Genomic DNA, 10,167 nt, shown 5'->3' on the forward strand with positions numbered 1-10,167 from the left:
GCCCAATGGGAACCTACTGTTTGAGTACTAGAGATCAGGAGACTAGGGTTAGAAATGTAGATCTGGGAATCATCTACATAGAGATAATTAGACCCAGGGGAGCAGATTAGTTCACCAAGTGAGGAAATATATATTGAAGACAGTCTTGATAGATGCTTAAAATGTTGCTTTAGCCCAAGGGAAAAATATATTTATCTTTTGTTAGCATATATAAGTGGGCTGTAGTTGATTTAAAATAAGAGGAATGGAGATGTATTTGACAAACTGTGTCACACTTTCTCAACAATAAGAAAAGCTAGCCTTTATTTTTGTTTTGTTTTGATAGGATGTTGAATCAATATGGCAAAAATATACAAATGCTTTATATAGATGCACATCTTAAGTGAAAAGATAATCCCCTAAATAGAAGTTGAGATTTCCCCAAGAATTTTCAATGGATCTTATTGGGAGGAAAACTCTTTTGTTTTGAAATTACTCTGCTGGAAGACCACTTAAATATGACAACTTTTTTCTTGAACTAGTATAAATATGAAACAACTATTTTGATTGTTTTTAAAATGATTAATACAGTCTTATATAATTAGATTAGAGCTTACTCTATTATGAAGTTGTTATTTTCAAGATCTATCCTAAAGTACAAAATTATCCAACTAAAAGATCTAGATGACTAAACATACAAACATCTTGACATCTGTATGGTACGGTCATAGATGCTGTAGGGAGTGAACAAAACCAGGTGCATCTATCATTCAATCATAAGCAACAGGAGTTAATTGTCAAAATGTGGAGAGTTAGGGCTATTGGGCAGAAGCACAGAGCACTAATTGGTTATGTAATAGCTGAGGCACCAACCACTTCCCCCACTGGAGCCAATTAATCTTAGCTTATAAAAAGTCCATGTCAGAGATTCCTCTGAAGACTAGTTTCTGGTCACTAGTTTCAGGCTACAAAAGACAGGTGATTACAGAGTATAACTTTGACTTCATGGTGAGGATTTGTGTGTGGGATTATGTAAAGTAAAAAATTCCCTTACATCAATGTTTGGAATCCTAGTACCTTACATTGTACTGTTATAAATGAATTTTTGAATCTCTTTGGGAATATTGTGACTGTTCTCTCAGGAGACTAGGGGAATCTTTAACCCAGTAGTCTACAAACATAGAAGCTTATTTTCCCTTAACACACAAACACGCACACATATATCTGATTTCTTACCACTTCAGGATGGAGGGAGGGGAGGGAGAGAAAGAGGGATAAAAATTGGTACCCCAAACTATAAATAAAAATATTTTATTACTTAAAAAATCTTACCATACATGATAGCTTCAAGCTGTCATTAATTAATACATCAAAGCACACAAAAAAATTTAGAGTGAGGTTCATCATTAATGATAGTGAATAAAATCCATAATTCAAATTTTGAATTCTTTTGGTCAACTTTTTTTTTCAGATCTGATTAGATCATCATTAGTGTGTAATACAATTGATGAAGAGCTTATATGATGAGTTTAAGGAGTGTTTGCTCTACCATTTCCTTGTTCATTTGTGTTTGAATTATAAGTATTATCCTCAATCTATGATTTCTTTGCAGAAATCTTTTTAAGCCTCTTGTGCATTTAGTTAGTTTAGCTAAAACTAGATAGTATAATCCATAAATCCACATAATTGAGCACATATAAATTACAATATGTCACAATATGCTAAAAGTAAACAAATGAGTCAGGGAAGTACTGTTAACCCTAACATATTGTGAAACTCCTATTCTTTCCTTCAAGGTATGCTTAATTTATTATTTAGATAAATATCAATTCAAATAAAAGTTCTAATATTTTCTCCTCACACACCATTAGATTATCTCATGTATTCCCTGAATTTCTTGTACCCCATTTTGGAGACCAGTGCTCTAGCCAACTTATCTGTATCTGAACAGGATCAATTAAGATTTTTTTTTTTGTCACTGACATTAACAAATAAAATCATACAGTTAATTTCTCACCCCCCCCCAAATCTAGTGAAGGACAAAACTTAGCTTTGCACAAATCCAAATAGTATCAACATCAGTATAAATTTACATAGTATTTCCTTGGTGCAGGACACTGAGATGGGTATTAATGAGTTAGAAGAGACCTGATTCTTTTTTTTTTTTTTTTTAGTGAGGCAATTGAGGTTAAGTGACTTGCCCAAGGTCACACAGCTAGTAAGTGTCAAGTATCTGAGATCGGATTTGAACTCAGGTCCTCCTGACTCCAGGGCTGGTGCTCTATCCACTGTGCTACCTAACTGCCCTGACCTGATTCTTCCTGATGAGAAAATGGTAATATACAGGTTGGGCCAAAAGTCATGATGTTTTAATAACTTTTTGAAAATTATTTTTTTTTATTTTTCACCACTTATGAGATTTGATTTTTCACCCATAATGTAAATTCATTTCCTAGATATACTGCATATGATTTCATGATATTATAAATTATAAATAAAAAATAAAAGAATTTTAAAATATTGAAAATTTTATGATTTTTGGCCCACCCTGTACAAGTCAGGGAAACATCACATAAGTGTCTTTATTAACAATTATCTACAGAAGTGCACATTGGAACAAAGACTATTGCTAACACTTGGAGATCATGACTTAAATGTCTGATTGAACTTGCATAAGGAGTGAAGGCTCCATGGAGAAGTGAGTAGAGTTGAATTTATAATTTAGAACCAGAGCAATCACTAGCAGCAAATGGAGGCCTATAGCTATACCTAGGGCAAGGTAGGACCTATGTCACATCACAAAAAATTGTCTCTTAAATTTTTTTATAAAAGTATTTTATGATTTTCCAGTTACATGTAGAGATAGTTTTCAACATTTGTTTTTTATAAGATTTCTAGTTTCAAATTTTTCTCCGTCCCTGCCATCCTTCCCCTCTCCCCAACACAGCAAGTAATCTGATATAGGTTATATATGTCCAATCACATTAAACATATTTCTGCACTAGTCATACTGTGAAAGAAGAATCAGAGCAAAAAGGAAACATCTCAAAAAAGAAAAACAACAGCACCAAAAACCAAAGAAACAGTAGGTTTCAATGTACATCCATATTCCACAGTTCTTTTTTTCTGGATTTGGAGAGCATTTTCCATCATTGGTCCTTTGGAACTATCTTGTACCATTGTACTGCTGAGAAGAATCGTCTATCACAGTTGATCAACACATAATGTTGATGATACTATGTACAATATTCTCCTGGTTCTGCTCATCTCACTCATTATCAGTTCATGTAAGTCCTTCCAGGTTTCTCCGAAATCTACCTGCTCATTGTTTCTTACAGCACAATAGTATTCCATTACATTCATATACCACAACTAGTTCAGCCATTCCCTAATTGATGGGCAACCCCTCAATTTCTAATTCCTTGCCACCACAAAAAGAGCAGCTATAAATATTTTGTACATGTGGGTCCTTTTCCCTTTTTTATGATCTCTTTGGGAAAAAGACCTAATAGTGGTTTTTCTGGGTCAAAGGGTATGCACAGCTTTATAGCTATAGCCCTTTGGGCATAGTTCCAAATTGCTCTCCAGAATGATTGGATCAGTTCACAGTTCCACCAATAATACATTAGTATTCCAATTTTTCCACAGCTTCTCCAACATTTATTATCTTCCTTTTTTGTCACATTAGCCAATCTGATAGCTGTCAGGTGATACCTCAGAGTTGTTTTAATTTGAATATCTCTAATCAATAGTGATTTATAGCATTTTTTCATATGGCCATATATATAGCTTTGATTTCTTCATCAGAAAACTGCCTGTTCATATCCTTTGACCATTTCTCAATCAGGGAATGACTTGGATTCTTATAAATTTGATTTAGTTCCTGATATATTTTAGAAATGAGGCCTTTAACAGAAATACTGGCTATAAAAATTGTTTCCCAGCTTTCTGCCTCCCTTCTAATTTTGGATGCATTGCTTCTGTTTGTACAAACTCTTTTTAATTTAATGTAATCAAAATCATCCAATTTGCATTTCATAATATTCTTTATCTCTTATTTGGTCATAAACTTTTCTCCTTTCCAAAGATCTGAGAGGTAGACTATTCCTTCCTCTCCTAATTTAGCTATGGTATCACCATTTATGTCTAAATCATATACCCATTTTGACCTTATTTTAGTGTAAGGTGTAAGATGTTCGTCTATGCCTAGTTTCTGCCATACTATCTTCCAGTTTTCACAGCAGTTTTTGTCAAATACTGAATTCCTCTCCCAGAAGCTGGAGTCTTTGGGTTTATCAAACAGTACATTACTAAAGCCATTTACTACTGTGTCTCCCGTATCTAACCTATTCCATTGATTCTCCATTCTATTTCTTAGCCAGTATCTTCCATTTTTGATGGAAAGAAAATCAAGTTAAAATGATCATCAACAAAGCAGCCTCAAGGAAGAAAGAGTGTTACAAAAAGGTACCATGAACTGGCTGGGTTGGGTATGCAGGAGGTAAGAATTCCACTTATTATGTCATAGTGGTGGTGATACTGGTGGTACTGGAGAAGATGGGTAGAGAGATGATAGGCTACTTAACTGACTTATGGGTATTTTCACCACCGACTGATAGAACCATCTCTTTCTTTTTCCCTCTCTAGTTATATTCCTGAGTCAACAGCTATCTCCAGTCCCTTTCAAAACATGAGACGTTGTCACAACTATTCCAATTGTCCATGATTTAGGGACAGTTCTAGACAGAAGAAAATGACCTGGCAGGTAAGATAGGATTTACCTGAGTGACTGATTGGGGGGAGAGTTCACTGCCTAGTAGCCATGTTATGGGATAATTATATATAGAAGGGGGTTAGCTAGCTATGTTGGCTTTTGTGATTACTGATTTAATTTAGTTAAAGAAAAAGGAGTAATAAAACAGATTAAACATTATCAGTAAAGAGTGTCCAGTTTTAAAACTGCATTAAAACTTTATTTGCCTGACCTTAAAGCATTTTATGATATTTGTTCCAGCCTGTTGTAGCAGCTCTGGGGGGCTTAGGGCTTCCATAGAAGAGACAGAGTGGTGAGTGATATGATTAACAGAAGACTTTTATTACATTTTAAATCCTACAAGGAGGGATTTTGTGGCTTAAGTTGAGACAGTTTGCATAGCCAAATAACGTAGTGGATGGAGATCTGGACTTGGTGTCGGTAAGACCTGAGTTCAAATCCTACCTTAGATACTTACTACCTGTATAATACTTCTCTCAATCTTACTTCCTCCATCCATAAAATGGAGATGATAATAGCACTTGCTTCCCAGGTCTGTTGTGAGGATCAAATGAGTTTTCACACATATACAAAACCATAAAGTCCTATGTAAATGCTAACAATAATGGCAATGATTGATCAATATGACTGTCAGCATAGTGAAAGGGAAGGGGAATAAAGGGTAAAGCTATAACAACATTCAAATCACTGGAGAGACAAGAATAGGACTCTTCATTGGGAAAAAAGAGGGGTGGTCTGGATAAATCTTTGGTTCAGTCAGTGAAGCAGAGTTTGGGTCTTGTGTGAGATGATCTTAAGGCCATAGCAGGAGGAAGGAAATGGATAATTCTATGAGAAGCACCCTCCTCACCAAAACTTGGGTTATACCAGAATCTTCTCACTCCTAATTTGGTGCAGGAACATCTGGGCCATTCTAAATCACAAAAGTCACTTGGAAATGTAGAAAAAGATGAGGGTTTTACAGGTCTCTGGCAGGTGTTCTGATTGGTTTCTCACCTCTGATGTCATGGACTGGGCAGTTCCAAATATTGAGTCAGCTTCAAATACCAGAGATAGGGCAAAAGTATCAGAGGGAGTGGGAGTAGAGGGAGAGGGATGTTGGGTAAAGCAGCGAGAGTCTTTCATGAGTAAGGCTAGGTTTTTTTAAACTAAAATAATATTGGGGCACTTTGTCTTTTGTAGGGATAGAAATGTACCTCAGTTCTGCCAGACAGTGCTTCTGTAAACAAATCAATATTGACTTAAAAAGTGTTCCTATCTCTAGAAAGGGTTTGTAGACCTGGAAAATAACTTCAAAATGCCTATAAAGATGTCAGTCTTGAATGTTTTCATTATTTTCTGCTAAGTACTGTAGTAACCAAGGAAACTTCATTAGAAGTCCTAGCTCTCTTTATTTAATTTATCTGCCTGTCCCTTCATTGAAAGGTTTTATTTATTTGTAAATGTAGAAATTCTCTACAAAGAAATTAATACAAAAAATTAATTGGATTTTGGCTAGATAGTAATGTTGCAAGGAGAGCAACATTAAACAGTCCCCTACACAAACAGATGACTGTGACTTAACATATAGTGGAGTGGGGAAAAGATCTATTGCAGAAATTCTTGTTTGTCTTTCATTCTCAAGGAGGACCATGGCATTGGGATGATGTCGTGACTTGGATTTAAGTGAGGTACAGTTGTGCAAAATCACCAGCCTCAGTCTCTCCTCCAGAGCCATGTGGGTCCAGTGGCAAGATATACATCAGGACACCTAGAGATGTCCCTGAATGTTTAAAGCAATTGGGGTTAATTGACTTGCCCAGAGTCTGAGGTGAGAACTAATATCCTCCCAACTTCAGGGCCAGTGCTCTATCCACTGTGCCACCTAGGTGCCCCTGTTGCAGAAATAAATTACCTTGAATAGAAATTTGACTTTGGGCAAGTCATTTAACCACTATTTATTTGGTTTAATCATGCTTGGTTTCCTCATCTTTAAAATAAGGAGGTTGCATAAAGTGACCTCAAAGGAATCTTCAATTTTAACATTCTAAAACTCTTTCTGGCTTATTTATAGAGAATGGATCAGTGTACTGAGGTAGAAACTAAGGAATAGCTGGGCAGATAAATTAAACTTGGAAGTAGCCTGGAAGTAAGAGGGAAAATGGAATTACCAGTGAAAGTAGAACTCCTATAGTCACTTAATCAACTAGTAGAGGGAGAGCCCAGGATCTGATTCTTGAAACTCAGCAAGCTAGTAAATTTAAGGGGCAAAAGAGAAGATGAGAAGCATGCTTCAATTTATCATTTAAAGTAGGAGTTTGTAACCTTTTTTGTATCATGGATCTCTTTGGCAGAGTGGTGAAGCCTGTGGAACTCCACACAGAAAAATGTTTTTAAATGAATAAAATAAAATACATAGGACTGCAAAGGAGATCAATTATATTGAAATTGAATTGGGGCAGCTGGGTGGTGCAGTGGATAGAGCACTGGCCCTGGATTCAGGAGGACCTGAGTTTAAATCCGGCCTCAGACACTTAACAATCACTGGCTATGTGACCCTAAGTGACTTAACCACAATTGCCTCACCAAAAAAAAAAAAAAAAGGGAATTGTGGTAATTTTAAAATTTCCTTTTATTCCTCCTGCATCTTTTGGTTCATATTAACCTCACCTGACCAAAACCTGAAAACCTGTCCAATAGGTTATAAAGATTACTTGTGAGTCTTAAGTATTCCCTTGAGAAGAAAGTAGAGGAAGAATCGGCAACTGTCCCTGGATCCTTGGTGGGATACATAAATCCTTCCTCTCCATCAGCTAATTGTGAATTCTCCAAATGTAGATTAATCTAAAATTTATCTGTTGTTTGATGAAGTTCTTCATTTCTTTAGTGGATGTATGAGATTATGACTGTTTAAATTTGTTCAACTTTTATGATATTCAAAGAAGGATGGGATCATTCATCTATCTTTATCTTTTATGGCCTAAGAGAAATCAATAAAGTTGCAATACATAAAAGAGTTATTTCTCTGTCACTGTGACATTAAAAAGCCTTGTAAGAATTCTCATAGTTGGTCTGGATTTTTATTGGCACACCAACACAACAAGCTGTTGGGGGTGGATGCTGAAATTTCATAATTTTCATATAAGGACAAAAGTATGCTGATTGGTACACAAGGAGAGGGATTTTGTGCTGTTTCAGCTTCTTCCTCCATATTTGAGTATGCATGTACAATGGTACTTATGGACCTCCATTTCCTAAAGGCTAGTTGTACTAGTACTTCAAGTAAGCAAGGTTTTAAACATGGGAGTCACTTAGACTGGTTCTATATGAGTGTCTGACTTTGACTAATAGATTAGAAAATCAAGGTCAAGACAGAAAAAAGCACCTGTTCAAAGTCACATAGGAAGCTAATAGCTTCATGTTGCATCAATATCTTGTGTTACCTCAGCAGGAAATCTGATTTTACTTAAATTTGTTATCTAATCTGGGATTAAAACTTACATAAATGTCCTGAACTTGTCCTGAAATATATGCAAACTACTAGTTACATTAAAGATGTCCCCATTGCGTAAAGAACTTATAAGAGCAGTAGTCTATGTTTGTGCAATATCCATTCCATTTAAACATGGTTAACAACTGAACATATTTTACTATGGACAATTTTGTTTTACATAACTATTCTTTGTATACAATTTGGGATTAATTACCTAGTATATTTATACATTCCATTCCAAGTCTTTTGGTTTTTGTTCATTTGGAATTGAATGAACATCTTTTAAGCAAATTCATTGGTATAACCATTGAAAAAAGCATCTACTTACAATAAATGCAGGTAGCTATTTATTCATATATAGGATTAGATCCTTAAAGTATCTTCTCCTAAGGGGAGAATGATCAGGAATAGAAAAATTTGAGACAAGAATAGATGATAGAGTAATAAGATGGAGTACTCAAGAATATTATAATGATAAGTTCCAGAAATTAAGTTCAGGTCTTTACATATAAAATTGGATTCATAATTATAAAGGAGAAAGAAACTGCAAGTAGTAGGTGTGTAATAACTCAAATTTGCTGAAGTTTTGGTTGAATTATGGGTTCCTAATTTGATGTTCTTCATATACCTTTATTGTTAGTAAGACCAGAATCATGAGACTTGAACAGGCTTTCATCACATGAACTAGTTCTTGGAAAAAGTAAATTTAAAAGGTTATACTAAATTCCTGTTAATGGAAGATTTTAGTAGAATTACCTAGGGATCTCTGCTAAGGACTTAGAACCAAAGAATCAAACCCACTGGAAAGAGACTACTTCAGAGCTGCCCTGAGAATGAGGCCTATTCTGGAATGCTCAGGGGAAGATGTTTCCAGGAACCATACAACTACATGCGACATCTAAGACTCAAGATGAAATGTGCTGATTAATAAAACATTGTGAGGAGCAGCTAGGTTGTGCAGTGGATAAAGCACTGGCCTGGAATTCAGGAGGACCTGAGTTCAAATCTGGATTCCTACACTTGACACTTACTAGCTGTGTGACCCTGGGCAAGTCACTTAACCCTCATTGCCCTGCAAAAGAAAAAACAAAACCCAAAACCCAAAACAAAAAAGAAACAAAATTGTGAGTAGGTTACCAGATTGCAAGGAGAATTGATGTTATTTAAAACTGATGAGCATTATTTTATTACTTTGGTATTTTGTTTCATGGTATTTATGTTTATTGAGTTTTTCTTGGTGACATTGCTGATATGTAAATCTCCCCTCCGAAATTAGTACATTGTGAGCCCTCTAAATAGCTTGATCTGCAATATGCCTTAGTTTATATATAGAGACTATTTAACAAGGTTTGTCATCTTGAGGGATTCATGAAATTATGACTGTAACTACATTTATTCAACTTTTTGATATTGATAGAAACATGGGATTATGACTTGTGATACCCATGGCCACAGTATATTTGTTTTTTGTTTTAAGTATAAGTGCGCTAGTTTATAGTCACTGAAATGTCCTTAAATTGATTTGGCATGAGCAGCAGAAGTTAGAATGGTGCAGTTAAGGATGCAACATAAATGGCTAGCACCAGATGGGGGGAATTATTGAAAATTATGCTGACTTAATGACCCCATTGTTCCCAGTTTTGCTTATCAGTGTTGAGGGAGGCACCATCCAGTCTGTAGGTTTTATATTACCTGCCATCCAGCATGTAGCAAGTCATTCCCTACCTGTTGGCTAGCACAGGAGCAGAGATGAAATAGCCCATCTCCTTTTGATGATATGAAACTATCCAAATTGTCTTTATCTCATTATAAAAGTTATCAATAAAAGCTGGCTCTATCTTGAATCCCTTGCTGATCATTAATGATCAACTTATAGATGTGTTACTATCTTGACATATTTTTTAACCATAAACTCCTTTTAATTCTCTTTTTTCCTGAGTTT

The sequence above is a fragment of the Dromiciops gliroides genome, chromosome 2, assembly GCF_019393635.1.
Source record: "Dromiciops gliroides isolate mDroGli1 chromosome 2, mDroGli1.pri, whole genome shotgun sequence".
Classification (NCBI taxonomy): domain Eukaryota; kingdom Metazoa; phylum Chordata; class Mammalia; order Microbiotheria; family Microbiotheriidae; genus Dromiciops; species Dromiciops gliroides.